At 35.7% G+C, this 14,214-nt stretch overlaps 1 protein-coding gene across 6 annotated transcripts in view; it reads left to right on the top strand.

Moving 5' to 3' along the window:
• The window catches only part of trps1 (trichorhinophalangeal syndrome I), a 171,213-nt gene that overhangs the window by 47,096 nt on the left and 109,903 nt on the right, over positions 1 to 14,214 (top strand). For all 6 annotated transcript variants that reach the window (XM_077548805.1, XM_077548803.1, XM_077548810.1 and 3 more), the window contains one exon: positions 7,096 to 7,166. The gene's annotated coding sequence lies outside the window, so the exon portion shown is untranslated. The remainder of the gene's footprint in view (positions 1 to 7,095; positions 7,167 to 14,214) is intronic.

Raw genomic sequence — 14,214 nt, forward strand, 5'->3', positions numbered from 1 at the left:
AAAATGCGTATAGTTAAAACACTGAGAATGAAATGAAATATTTGTTACAGTTAGTGAGCTCTGGACTAGTGAGTAAAAATATATAATCAAATATTTGCATTGGCCATTGAAGTATAACAAAATGCACATTTTAAATATCATAATGACCATGCCAGGGGTCTTGTTATGAATTTATTTCAAAATGTGTACAAATTTGCCCCATACATTTTCAATAAAACATTGACATTTAGAAAAAAAAAAAAAGTTAAATTCCAATATATGGTTACACTTCACAACTGTGAAAAAAAACCTGGAACAACAGTAAATAAAAAATACAAGTATATTAAAGGGCAGGAAAAAAAATCCCATAATGACAAATGAACAAAACATTGAAATGTAAACATGCATTTTAATGTTTAAATCTGGCATATATATACAGGGAACAGGAGCAAAAACAATAACACCCAAAAATAATTTTGCAATTGAATTTATATACATTTTCAATTCAAATAAAATGCGTGTTATACTTTCCAACTGTAGGGGGAGCCCTGGAGTAAAAAAAACCCCAATAATTTAATGTATCTAAAAAGTATTTACCATTTGTGACATTTGATTCAAACTTTTTACCCCCTAAATCACAATGATTTCCTTAAATGTGAGTGCCACATCATGCAGAGGGAAGTCAGAATAAATAATACATGAATAATAAATAAAAGGTTGAAGGAAATAAAATATGAAATAAAAGTAGTTTGCATGCCACAATGAGAGAGTTAATTGTCAGTTACACTTCACAATTGTAGAGGGCGCTCTAGAGTGGTTAGAAAACTATACAGCATCCATAATAAAGTGAAATGTATTTAGAAAGGTAGAAATATTAATTAATTAATACACATTTCATAATTAAATGTACTATTTAAAAAGTTTACCTCATTAATAATAACATTCAAATGTGAGTCAAAACCATTTACAACGTATCCACCTACCCATCTAATGACTTTCAAATAGTTGCCCATATGGCACTTGCATATACTTTTGGAAAGAAATTGAGGCCCAGTAATAGATTTAATAACATAATAATAATATAATCATATTTAAATGTTACTGTTTCTGTGTGTGCGCACATAGTGAAAGGCAGCTGGCATGTCTCTTTGCTCTGATCCGCCCGTCAAGGAGAGCCTGGTGGAAAAACCATTTGGAACGCACGGTACGAACGCGCACACACCTAATGATGTCACAGACACAGAATCTGTTAAGAACTTCTTTTTTTTTTTTGTCGTTGTCAGGAATTTGTGCGACTAAATTGGTGCAAAAAAAATAAATAAATAAAAAAATCCTCATCATAATAAGCGCACACACACATAATCCACTGATTGGCAAATAGAGATCTAGAGATTGTAGAGATACAACTAATTCATTATATGTGACTATATACTGTAATAGAGTGTGTGTGTGTGTGTGTGCGCGCGCGCGTGTGTGTGTGGCGTGTGTCTTTGTGAATGACTTGTGAGTGGTGGTAGGGGGGGGGGGGGTAGGAAGGATCTGGCATGGCGTGCTAGTCATTTCCCTTCTAGACTCAACATCACACACACACACACACACACACACACACACACACACACACACACACACACACTGAGTACAAGCGTTGGAATATCATTACGGTAAGAGCTGCAGTGAGCGGGCCCCTGACACAAGTGGCCCTTTGTTCCAGTGTAGACACACGCATACACGCAAACTACACACACACACTACACACACACACACACACACACGCAGTCAGGCCTTCCATATCGGCAATATATAATTGCAGCTATTACATGTGACTCAAATATAACTTTACATGTCTTCTTTTTTTTCCCCCCACCCCTTCCTGTCCAAGTGCTCCATGTCGAACAAGAAGCATTTGAATGTTTGTGTGCCATGGCATAATGCTGTATAAACATTACCTCAACTAACGAGCGAGCGGTAACTGCTGGCCAGTGTGTGCGCGCGCGCGCGCGCGTCTTCAACGTCACCGTTTGTACAGACGGCCTTTTGTTCACATGACTTTCGCTTCAGACTTATAGTATTGCTCTTATATTCCTGATTGAATGTGCCTTTAAGTGTCGTCTTCCTAATGATAAAAAAAACGACCCGTGTTTGCACAAATTGTGGTCGAGTGTGTTTCTTTGGCTGCAAATGTTGGGGGGCGTCTATTATTTATTTAATAATAGTAAATGTCTCTGGCATAATACAATTAATGTCATGTGAAACTAGAATTTGAAACAAAATGAAGAGGACCAATAGGCGGACGGTGCGTAACGTAGACATTGTGGCTCCCCGTAACATAAACATGGACACACACAACATTGTGGAGCGACCAACATATCAGAGTTTACTGGAATCCTCTTTCAAGGTGCCGTCTACACATAACGGAACATCAGCAACTCGCACAATACATCGTGGCACTCCACACTTGATTTGTTATTTAAATAACCAGCTAAATCACAAATTGATTTGGTGCAAACAAACAAATAAGCCAACTAGCTAACAGGTTCACTAGGTAGTAGGAACCAAACATTTTTACTGATCGCAAAGAAAGAGATGAATACAAAAATCAAGTTGTGAATAAAATAGGTAACAAAGAACTAAGTGGAAAAAAAATAAGCTAAATAATTGCAATTCACAAATGAACAAACAAACAGCTTTGCTAACTGCAAACAATCTAAAACAAACTAGTTCAAAAAATAGTGAATTACTAACTAACTGCAAACAAATGTGCAAGATAGATATGGGCAAACAAATGAGCAGATTAACTGTGAACAAATTAACTACTAGTCAACAAATGAACAGCTTCGCTAGCTGCTTACAATCTAAAACAAACTAGTTCCAAAACACAGTGAAATACTAACTAACTAACTAACTAACTAATGTGCAAACTAGATATGGGCTAGCAAATGAACAGATGAACTGTGAACAAATTAACTACCAGTGAACAAATGAACAGCTTTGCTAACTGCATACAATCTAAAACAAACTAGTTCCAAAACACAGTGAAATACTAACCAACTAACTAACTAACTGCAAACAAATGTGGAAGCTAGATATGGGCAAACAAATTAACAGTAACTGTGAACAAATGAACAAATTCACTTTGAACAAATTAATTGTGGCTTAAAAAAAAACTGAAACATGTTAACTAACATTGAACAAACGGCAAACACGTTGACTACCTGAGGACAAGCAAACAAACAAATTAACCCTGAAAAGAACAAAATAATCAATTCCCTACAAACAAACAATTGAACAATTTAGGTATGTGGCTAGGGACAAATGAATAAACACGTAAACTAGCTGTGAATAAGCAAACAGACCAAACTAACTAGTTACACAACTATAAAAATGGACAATGGACAAACAAATGAAAAAAAAAATGCAAACAATCAAACTATTTAACTAAGCGCAACCTAACTAGTTTGGAACAAATAATAATAAAAAACATATTGACGAACAGCAAAAATTAGCAAACACATTAACTGCAAACAAACTAATGAACAAATGAGCTAACTAGCTACAGACAATTGTAGCAGATAGATATGAGGTATTGTAAAGACGTCATTCATCGTCTACGTTGAGGAGTGTCAATGCCAACTGGTAGCTACGATGTGTGACGCGTTCCTCCACGCTTAAACACACGTGTATGTTATTATGTCAAACATGATTGCACTTTTGTCTGCAACATGATCTCGTCAAGTGTGTGCGTGCAAACCTATTTTCTCGCTTACTGCTTTCCTCCTTGGCCGCCGCGGCTGCTTGACAATGCTTCCGGCACAGACAGAAAAGTTACATGGTATACACACCGGATCAACTATGTGCATTGCCACAAAGGTCCTTAGTAGAGCTTAGACCTCCGCCAAGGCCAAACAAGCAAAATGTTTGATTAGAGAATTAAATGAATGATGATGTTACACTCCAGTCCTCTAGGTGGCGGTAAGTGCTAGATGTGGTTAAGTAAGTAGATGATAATGAATTCCTCAAATTGCTCATTTATCCAGAATTAAAAAAATATCTGAAGCAATGAATGAAGACGGAACAGACCGTCACTGCGCTCCTGTATACAGAAGACAAAGTGATTAGTGTTACGTTCACTATTGATTAGTTAAGTGTTTGAAACGTCTCTTTTATTTTAGCCATGACTTTATAGAGCGGATATCATTGCTCGCCACGCTCCATAAATTGTCCCAGGAGTGCGTTTTGCTTCTTACTGCGCAACACACCGCACTCTCATTTAATATTGTGGAAGTGACAACCCTGATGAATTTGTGTTGTGCAAGTCACCGCATGTTTGAGTGTGTGCTTTTTCTGGGTGTGCGTGTATACGCGTGCGCTTCACAAAAAACTATTTCACAAATAACCTTGAACAATTATAAAGGTATTTTACATACGCAGTATACATATGCTGTATATATATTCAGTATAAAAATATGTAAGTAAAATTAATTAAATAATAATAGTAATATATATATGTATATATATATATATATATATATATATATATATATATATATATATATATAAATATTATTATTTGATAAATAAATTAGAATTCATTGTCAGAAAAGGCATTATGTTCTTATCTATTTTCTAGCCATTGAAAATTTGAAAAGTTTGCTTTAGTTACAACTCAACAAAATCTTTGTGTGTACACTTCATGTTATTTATTTATTTATTTATTTATTTATTTATTTATTTAATTTGCTTTTAGATTGGGTGATTTAGAGGCCATAGTTTAATTGTGAATCTGCTTAAAATCATTTATCGCTTTTTATCGTGTCAGTAGCAAACAAGAAGATTCATTACATAAAACATAAAAAAATACAATAAAATAAAAAGAACAAATGCAACCTCGAGGACACAATTATAACTAATAGCCCTCCTCTTTATTTTTCATTCCCTAAACAAGATGTTCTGCTTTACTTACTTTGTCTTTTTTGCGGTGGAACATAACACAGAAACACGACATGTGGCATTACTTTGCTTCACACAGCATCAAACATTCATGCTATTGATGCTATTTGTCCTATTCTGAAGTTTGAAGGCGTAGGGAGAATCTTTCCACTTAAACACCAGCTCCGGATAAAGCTTTGTGATTGTCCGCGTAGAAAAACAAAAACACCTCTCAGTAAGCGTAATAATTGTATATCTATAAAAGTGGACGACTAGCTAAACTAATACGGCTAGCTACATGCTCCTGGTTGCTACGTTTACATGGCAATTGTAATTAGCGAGCTAGCCAGCTTTATGAGAATTGAATGAAAGGATTAGCTTACTAGCTTCAAACAAACAAACAAATTAGCTATATAACAGGTTAGCTAACTGCAAAGAAACAAACTAGCTAAATAATCAGCTGTCAACAAACAGACGGACAAGAGAAACATCTATGTAACATGCTAACTAACTGGTTAGCTAGCTAGCTAGCTATCTAACCAACACGCTGCAAACATGCATAATGTAGCCGCGAGTGTATGCGATGCAAGCGCACAGTCTCACGTGTGCCGGCGTATAAAGTGATCCCGCCGATGTTATGCAAGCTCTCCGAGCCAAAGTGAAAATGAAGGTTGATCGTGTTCATACATAATGGTTCATTTACATAAATAATAATTCTCCACGGTGGACGTCTGCGAGGTTGCCGATCGTAACCAGCACTTGTGATGGAAGGTGCGAACCGTGTTACGGTGACACCCTCCGCCCGGCATGCTAACAAGCACTTACATGTAAGAGCCGCCTAATCAATTTTGTCTTGAGTGCTTTTGGGTTTAAAAGGGGCTGAATAAGGAGAGCGGAATTTGCATTTAAAGTGACTTGCTCACACCGGTGCGACACTTTAACATGCAAGAGAAACGGGGATTCGCAGCAGTGTCTCGTGTAGGCGCGTTGGGAACTTTTTTACTGTCAGTCTGAAATTGTTCAATATTATACAGTTATATGCTAGAAACATTTTTAGGTGAAACATTTTTTGGGGCCTGGTTTGGATCGGGGTTCGTTGAGGCAAATTCCCTCATAGAAGTTTGTCAAAGTCGGAGCCATTGTAAATCGCTCAAAACGTTTACTTTAAACCAAAATGGCTTCCTGTTATGATCGACCGGTCCCCCAGAATTTCTTGTTGATCGATGAAGCTATTGTTGGAAGCTAAGTTTTTTTTTTTTTTACTTTCCGAGAATTCACCAAATGTTCATCAAATTTGTATGCTATGCTAACCTAGCATTAGACGACGTAGAAAGAAAAAAAAAGCTCGGAACTTAGTAATTTATCAAAATACGAGCCTTTGTAAATCACCCAAAATGATTACTTAAACCCAAATGACTAGCTTCCTGTTTAATTTGGAGCACGAGTCCCCTAAAATCCATACGTTTCCGCTCGGATAAACATCAATGCTGAATTCTCAAGCATATTGAGGTCTGTCCGAAAAGGAGTGAAACTCCGTCCATTCATTCAGACAAGCACTGTAATTAGTAATAAGTAATCATCGCGCTCCTGTTATTTAGAATAAACAGCCACTGCTTGTAATTAAGCCATCTATACTAACAACCCCCCCACCTCCCCACCCCCCAGCACCCTCCAACGCACTCCTACTTATTCACTACTCTTCACTCATCATCTTCAACATCATCACCATCAAACATTAGGATTCCGCTCGGCGCCGCACTTACAGAAACTTCCGCGTAGAGTCCATTAGTGGCACATAAAAAGCACTCTGGCTAATTAGGACGACACATCCGCTAATGTTCCGCTGTGGTGCGTTGGGATGGACAGGAAGAAAAAATTGTTTTTTGTGAAGCCAGCATGAAGTTAATGCAACATTTTTGGGTGTGTAAGATTAAAAAAAACAAAAAAAAACAAGGTGAAAGTAAAATATTCCCCAAATGTTCTATTAATCAGTGGTTTGCTCTCCAAAAGTATTGGGACAGTGAGACCATGTCTGTTGTGTACCTTGAAAACATTTGGATTTGACATAAAAAGATAAATATGAGATCAATATGTCTTTTTTTTTTTTATTTCCTGGTATTTACATCTGGATCTGATAGACAACTTGAACCCGCCTGTCTAAAGTATTGGAACATGTGTTTTATTGCACAGGTGTCAAACTGAAGGCCCGGGGGCCAGATTTGGACCACCATGTTGTTTTTTTGTGGCCCACAAAAAACAAGGTGAGTCCATTTTCAGTGTCTTGCTTCATGGAATTGTTCTGTTGGACAGTCAAGTCCACCAAAAAAAAACCAAATAAAATAACATCACTTATTATGACAGTCAAGACTCAAATTTATATATATATATATATATATATATATATATATATATATATATATATACAGTATATATATATATATAATAAAAAAAAATCGGTGTGTTTCAATATTAACTCATTCACTGCCATTGACGGCTATAGACGTCAAAAATTCATTTGAACTATTTATATTAGTTTAACATTTTTTTTCCATTTTTGTTAACAAGAGTATGAAAACCTCGATTTTTTTTGTACATTTAGAACAGATATAAAATTTGTGATTAATCGGGAGTTAACTAGTGAAGTCATGCGATTAATTACGATTACAAATTTTTATCGCCTGACGCCCCTAATTATTAATAATATTTTCTTTAAAAAACAACCCCACATTTTTGTTAAATTTTTAATAATCTTTTATTTATTTATTTTGTTTTTAAAGAAAAGATACTCACGATTAATCACACATTTTATATCTGTTCTAATACAATAAAAAATTCTAGGTTTTCATACTCTTGTTAACCAAAATGTTAAACTAATAGAAATAGTTCAAATAAATTTTTGACGTCTATAGCCGTCAATGGCAGTGAATGAGTTAAGAGTGCTTCACTCCATTACAGCTAAAATCGACAATTTCCATCTGGTAAAATACTTTGAAAATGCCAGTGTTTGACATGTGGAGGGCTGACATTGGAGGCTCCCTTGGAATGGAATATGAATTGAAAAATAATATAGAAGGGAACAGTCTTATCTAATCCAATTAGGTATTATTCAGTAATTCTTACCTCGGAGCCTTTCATCCTTTTGCTTCTTATGGCTCTTACGTCTCATCTCTCCTCTCTCTCTCTCCTCATCTCTCTATTATCCAATCATGCATTTGTGTGAACCTCTTAACCCGCTGGAGGAAGGCACAAAGGCTGCAATATTGGCTTTCGGCAGCTAATTGGACAGACAATTGGCTTTTTTTTTCCTCCCACCTCCCGGTTCCTCGTATGGATGTCTTCAAGTTCCCTTTTCTCGATTCTTCTTGTTTTGTAAATCCCAGTGTACTGGATACTCATTACCTAAAGGTGTTCTTTTCACAATTTACAGCAACCATTCTTCACCCTTCAAAGTGATTTTAATTAAAATGTTCTCGTAAAGCCATTTTTCCAATGAGTTCCAGTCGCCCCCGTAACATTAAATTGGAGATTCTTGAGGTTACGAGGTCGACTCGTGATTTGTTTGACATTTAGCTCAATTACCGAATCTGGGTCTCGGGTCCAGAATTGGCTCCGGTCGGATTGGGCGCCGCCTACACCCACCCAAAAACTCTCACTTGGCAGCAAAAGCCAATGGGCTTTTTTGACATTGTGCGGTTGAAAGAAGTCGAACCTTGTGGCAGCAGACTGGTGCCAGACACGGCTGTAATGGGAAAAAATGTTCCCTCAGAAAGAGACCATTAATCACTGTTTACACAGGACATCTGAAATTATGAGATGAGGAATTTTGACGAAAACGGAGTTAAAGCTATCTTTTTTTTTTTTCTCTCTTAGCGACTATATTATTAAACTAAATAAACTGTCACCCATAGAGTGGGTATCTTGCCAAAGCACCGCGCCTGCTCACTTCATCATCATTTTGGGAGTTTAATTAGCAGTGGGGTTGGTGACGTTTTCAAACCAAAAACAAACATATTTTTTTTCAAGTCATCGCATGAGGACATACAGCCCAAAATAATTACAGTTTAGAAATCCTTTGTTAAAGCTTTTAATTCGATGTACTGTATGTCTTGACGTAGTTTGTTGTAGATGTGATTGGTGACATTTTGGTCATCTGTCCTGAAGTGGTTTGTTGCATCACATTTGGGCTGCTCAATTATGATGAAAATATTAATCACAATTATTTTTTGGTAATAATTGTTGGTACAAAACAAGAAAAAAAAAATTGTAATCAGATTAATCACATCTTCGAATTTTGATTAATCACGATTAATCGCTTAATTAACTCATTCACTGCCATAAATTCATTTTTTAAAAAATGAAGGGGAATAGGCGATTAAATGTTTTAATTTTAATTAATCACGTGACTTCACTAGTTAACTCACGATTAATTAATTTTTTTATATCTGTTCTAAATGTACAATTAAAAAATTCTAGGTTTTCATACTCTTGTTAACAAAAGTGGGAAAAAAATGTTAAACTAATAGAACTAGTTAAAAAGAATTTTTGACGTCAATGGCAGTGAATGAATAAAAAAGAAAGAAAGAAAAGATTAAAAATTTGGAGCGTCAGGCGATTAGAGTTTTTAATCGTAATTAATCGCATGACTTCACTAGTTAACTCGCGATTAATCACAAATTTCATATCTGTTCTAAATGTACAATAAAAAAAATTCTAGGTTTTCATACTTTTGTTAACAAAAGTGGAAAAAATGTTAAACTAATATAATTTTTTTTTGAAATTTTGACGTTTATAGCCGTCAATGGCAGTGAGTTAAAAATACTTTTTCATCAAAAATTTTTGTCCGCCCAATTTAAATTTAATTTTTTTTATCCACTGCACACACTCATCCTCCTCTTTTTCTAATAAGTTAATTACTTGAATAATTTACTAAAATAAAAAATGACCCCAATAGATTGACATGAACAAATATTCTGAATGTCATTCGCAAACATTAATTAAATGCTTTACTTTAATACATGTAGTTATCTTTATTGTTCAAACTCAACCTGTGCTACCTTTAACACAACTTTTTTTTTTGTGATTAATTAATTCGTTTTAATTTTGTGACAGCACTAATAATTATACAAGTTCCTTTTGGATGAAACAAAATTAATAGAATTAGTTATTTTAAAATTTAAAAAAAAAGGGCCAAATGTATATCAATTGAAACAACTCAAAATTTTGTATTATTAATCTTTTTATTTTAAGATTATGCAGATTTTTGTAAACCTCTGAAAACCAAATGGGAAAATTTCTAGTAGTTGTGTGGAATGTAGAGTGAAATAAGAAGCTGTACGTTTCTCACAAATACTGTATTAGAGTGGCGGGAATGCATTAAACATCATGTGACCATCTGTGCCCGATATAAATCACCGTTATGGTCACCCTGCAATTTTATTATAACTCTCATGCGAGGCTGTCGGTGCCTTTGGGGAGGAAGAGAAGTGGTTGGGGAGGGACGCGGGAGACAACAGAAAACGCTAAGTCATGACGGAGCCATAAAGAATGGCAGTGGCAGTCAATGATGCATGGCGCGCCGTGACTCAGCAGTACCGATCACGAGCCAGCGGTTCAGCAAAGTGGGACGTCGCACCCGAACGGACGCACGGGGACTAAAGGTCAGAGCATAAAGTAACTCCGAAAAAAGGCTGCAGACAGCAAGAAGAAGAAAGCGAGGAGTTTGTGACTTACCCAAAGTGGGATTAAAAGATATAGAAGAAAGTTACTGTGGCAAACATATAGTCAAGTGCAGTGGTATTGCATTGATTGATAGTCCCCTGTTCACTGCCATTGACGCCTATAAACGTCAAAAAATTTGAACTGTTTCTATTAGTTTAACATTTTTTTCCACTGTTGTTAACAAGAGTATGAAAACCTAGAATTTTTTTTATTGTTCATTTAGAACAGATATTAAATTTGTGATTAATCGCGAGTTAACTAGTGAAGTCATGCGATTAATTACGATTAATAACTCTAATCGCCTGACGCTCCAAATTTTTTTATCTTTTCTTTTTTATTTATTTTTTATTCATTCACTGCCATTGACGTCAAAAATTCATTTTAACTAGTTCTATTAGTTTAACATTTTTTTCCCCACTTTTGTTAACAAGAGTATGAAAACAAACAACAAAGCATTTTTTTAAAAAAATAATCTTTAAAAAATATATATATTTTCTTAAGATTATCAAAAATTTAGGGCGTCGGGCGATTACATTTTTTTAATTGTAATTTTTTTCTAGATTTTTATACTCTTGTTAACAAAAGTTTTTTTTTTTTTTAACTAATAGAAATAGTTCAAATGATTTTTGGACGTCAATGGCAGTGAATGAGTTAAGTGCAGTGTGAAAAGGCCCATGAGTGTTTAATGTAGAATGTTTTTTTCTGAGTAGTTGGCATTACCTTTAATAACCTTCTCCGTATAAAACCACTCACCCCACTTATAAATATAACATATATATAATATATATATACGTCCCACTCCGCGTGTTTTCGTTTTACCGCAAACCCTTTTCTTTCTCGCTTTCCGCGGGGGAACAGCCCCCCGAATAATATCTTAAATTTTTCATTCCTCATCTCGGCTTTCTTTTTCTTTTTACCTTCAATTTGTTGCCCGGAGCCCAAAAGCATCACGGGATTCGTGAAACGTGCACACGCCACAGAAAATGCGATTACAGCCGCTCCCTTCTCGCAGCTTTGGGAATCGACAGGCCTGATCGCACCTTCGTCTCTATAGAAAAACTCTCTGTCATTTTTTATTTTTTTTTTTACCATCTCACTCATATTTCTTTGTTTCCTGCCGCTTGTCTCGTTTGGCGTTATCGCACTCGCCCTCCTCACGTCACCGTCGCGCTTACCAGGACTCCTTCTTCTTCTTCTCTATTTCCCTCCCCGCATGCTCAGAGGTAATTCTCTCCTCTCCCGAGTCCTATTCATCATCGTCAGTGTCTCTCAACTAGAGAATACTCGGTGACATTTCGGAGTGCAAGAAAGGAAAATTCAAAAAGGAAAATGTGCGTGCGTCTGTGAAGTTTGAGTTTGATAGAATTACCATTTTCGAGGGAAAGATTTGCCTCAAAAGTATAACGAAGGATTGACGCAAATGTGTGCTTTTACTGTTCTTTGGCTTTTTTTGGTTTGATACGCATTCAACCCACAAATAACCTGAATTAGAAATAGTTGTTTTTTAAAAATCAATGTTAGCTGTTGCTCACTTTTTCTATCTCTCGAGTTGCTAACAAAAAGTGCTTGCGTCAAACTGTTTATTGTCATTCCCAGTTGAAGTTACGTTTGTTTACAACTAAACATATAACCAAACTACACAACTTTTCCAAAAGCCTCCTAGCTTAATGCTAGCACATAATGTGGATATAGACGGGCTAACAAACCTAGCATCAAATTTAATTATAAACCCTCCATTGGTAGCAACATATACAGACAGATTCAACAACAATACTCATGGGCATATATACTTGAACCTCTGCAAAAAAAAAAAATATATATATATATATATATATATATATATATATATATATATATATATATATATTTTTTTTTTTGTCATAGGTACTAGGCAATTCACACTCCTAATATATATATATATATATATATATATATATATATATATATATATATATATATATATATATATATATTAGGAGTGTGAATTGCCTAGTACCTTGCGACTCGATCTGTATCACGATTCATAGGTCACGATTCGATTCGATACGATTCATCTTGATGCGAATCGAGTCAATTATTGCGATTTTGTTTTGTTTTTTACTTAAGTTTAGAAAATACTTATCAGTAAACTTGTTCATGTACACTGTAAGATTTGTATGAAAATGTATTTATCTGAAAATTCAGGCTTATAACTGAGCCACCGTATTTAACAAACAGGTTGGAATCGGTTTCATGTTTGAGCAGCATTGAAATAAAATATTAAGACTCAATGTTCCATTAATATAACATTCTTCCATGCTTAAAGTGTGAAACCTAACCCTAATATTTCCATAAAAAATTGCTTCTTCATCAAATCTAATTGTAGTATGTCTATGCATTATACTGCCCCCTGGTGGGTAAGGCGTGCACACCAGAATGAGCAGCACAATGCCTATTGAATTATCATGATGCAAAAACTTCTTTATATTTGTAGGAGTTTTTTTGAACTGATGAATGACATTTCCATTCATTCCAATAGGGCATCAATGTTTTGAGTCACAAGCATGCTCATGGAACAAATTAAACTCCTAAGTAAAGGCACTACTGTATTATTCATCTTCTGTTTGCGCGTTTATGACAGTTTTACTCTAACTCAAAAACTTGCGAGACCAAAAGTGAGCTGAAGGGAATGACAGGAACGGGACGGGAAGAAAATAGAGTATGGCGCTCTCCGTGCGGTCAAGATTGATAAATGGACTTCATACGTCGTCACATGAGCTCAAATGATGGATGGTCACGGTTTACAAGGCAGCAACATGTGTGTGGAACACACCAGTCAACTTTGGTGCGCCTTTGCTATGAAATGCAGCCAACGTGAAGGTTTTTAATTAAATGAGTTTAATGCATGGTTAAAAAAAAAAAAGAAAAAAGAAAAAAAAGTATGATCTACGCTATCATCTTTCTTTAAAGTGTGTCATGATTCATAACCACTAATATGACACTGCAATCTGGATCTTAGTATGCATGACAATATCGCATCATCACAGATGTGTTGCATTCAAGCAGATCGGATTCATTTGTGTAACGAGGCCAATTTATTTATTTTTTATTGCAAAAGCACAGCTGCAAACAACATATTTTAAAGCGATCTCTTGTCTCAACAGTGACGGGGGGGGAAATGCCAGGATGTGACATACAGACACAGACAGCAATTCATGGCGATATGTCCCGTGAATCTCGTCTGGGTCGCAAACCCGTTGACATTGTGGGCGGTGCAACATTGAAGGACGCTACTCGTGTGGATCTTATGGATTTTTAAGTGTAGCATCTCTCAACCTAGGTTTGTTTTCTATTGAAGCAGCCGCAAATGAGACACTTGAGACCTGTGCGATAATCCGGGATTACGATACTCCCTGGATGAACACGTTTCTGTTTGACGCATCCTGCGACATATGGTAATCCGACAGATTAGCATATTTCTTTATGCTCCAATTAGCACTTGGGCGGGTTGCGTTTTTTTCACTTATGCCAAATAAACACCTCCCTCAAATAGGCACCTCCCCTTTTGGTACTACTAACAATAAATATCTCAGTTCACATATGTTTTTAAAT

The sequence above is a fragment of the Vanacampus margaritifer genome, chromosome 17 (assembly GCF_051991255.1).
Source record: "Vanacampus margaritifer isolate UIUO_Vmar chromosome 17, RoL_Vmar_1.0, whole genome shotgun sequence".
NCBI classification, from domain to species: Eukaryota; Metazoa; Chordata; class Actinopteri; order Syngnathiformes; family Syngnathidae; genus Vanacampus; species Vanacampus margaritifer.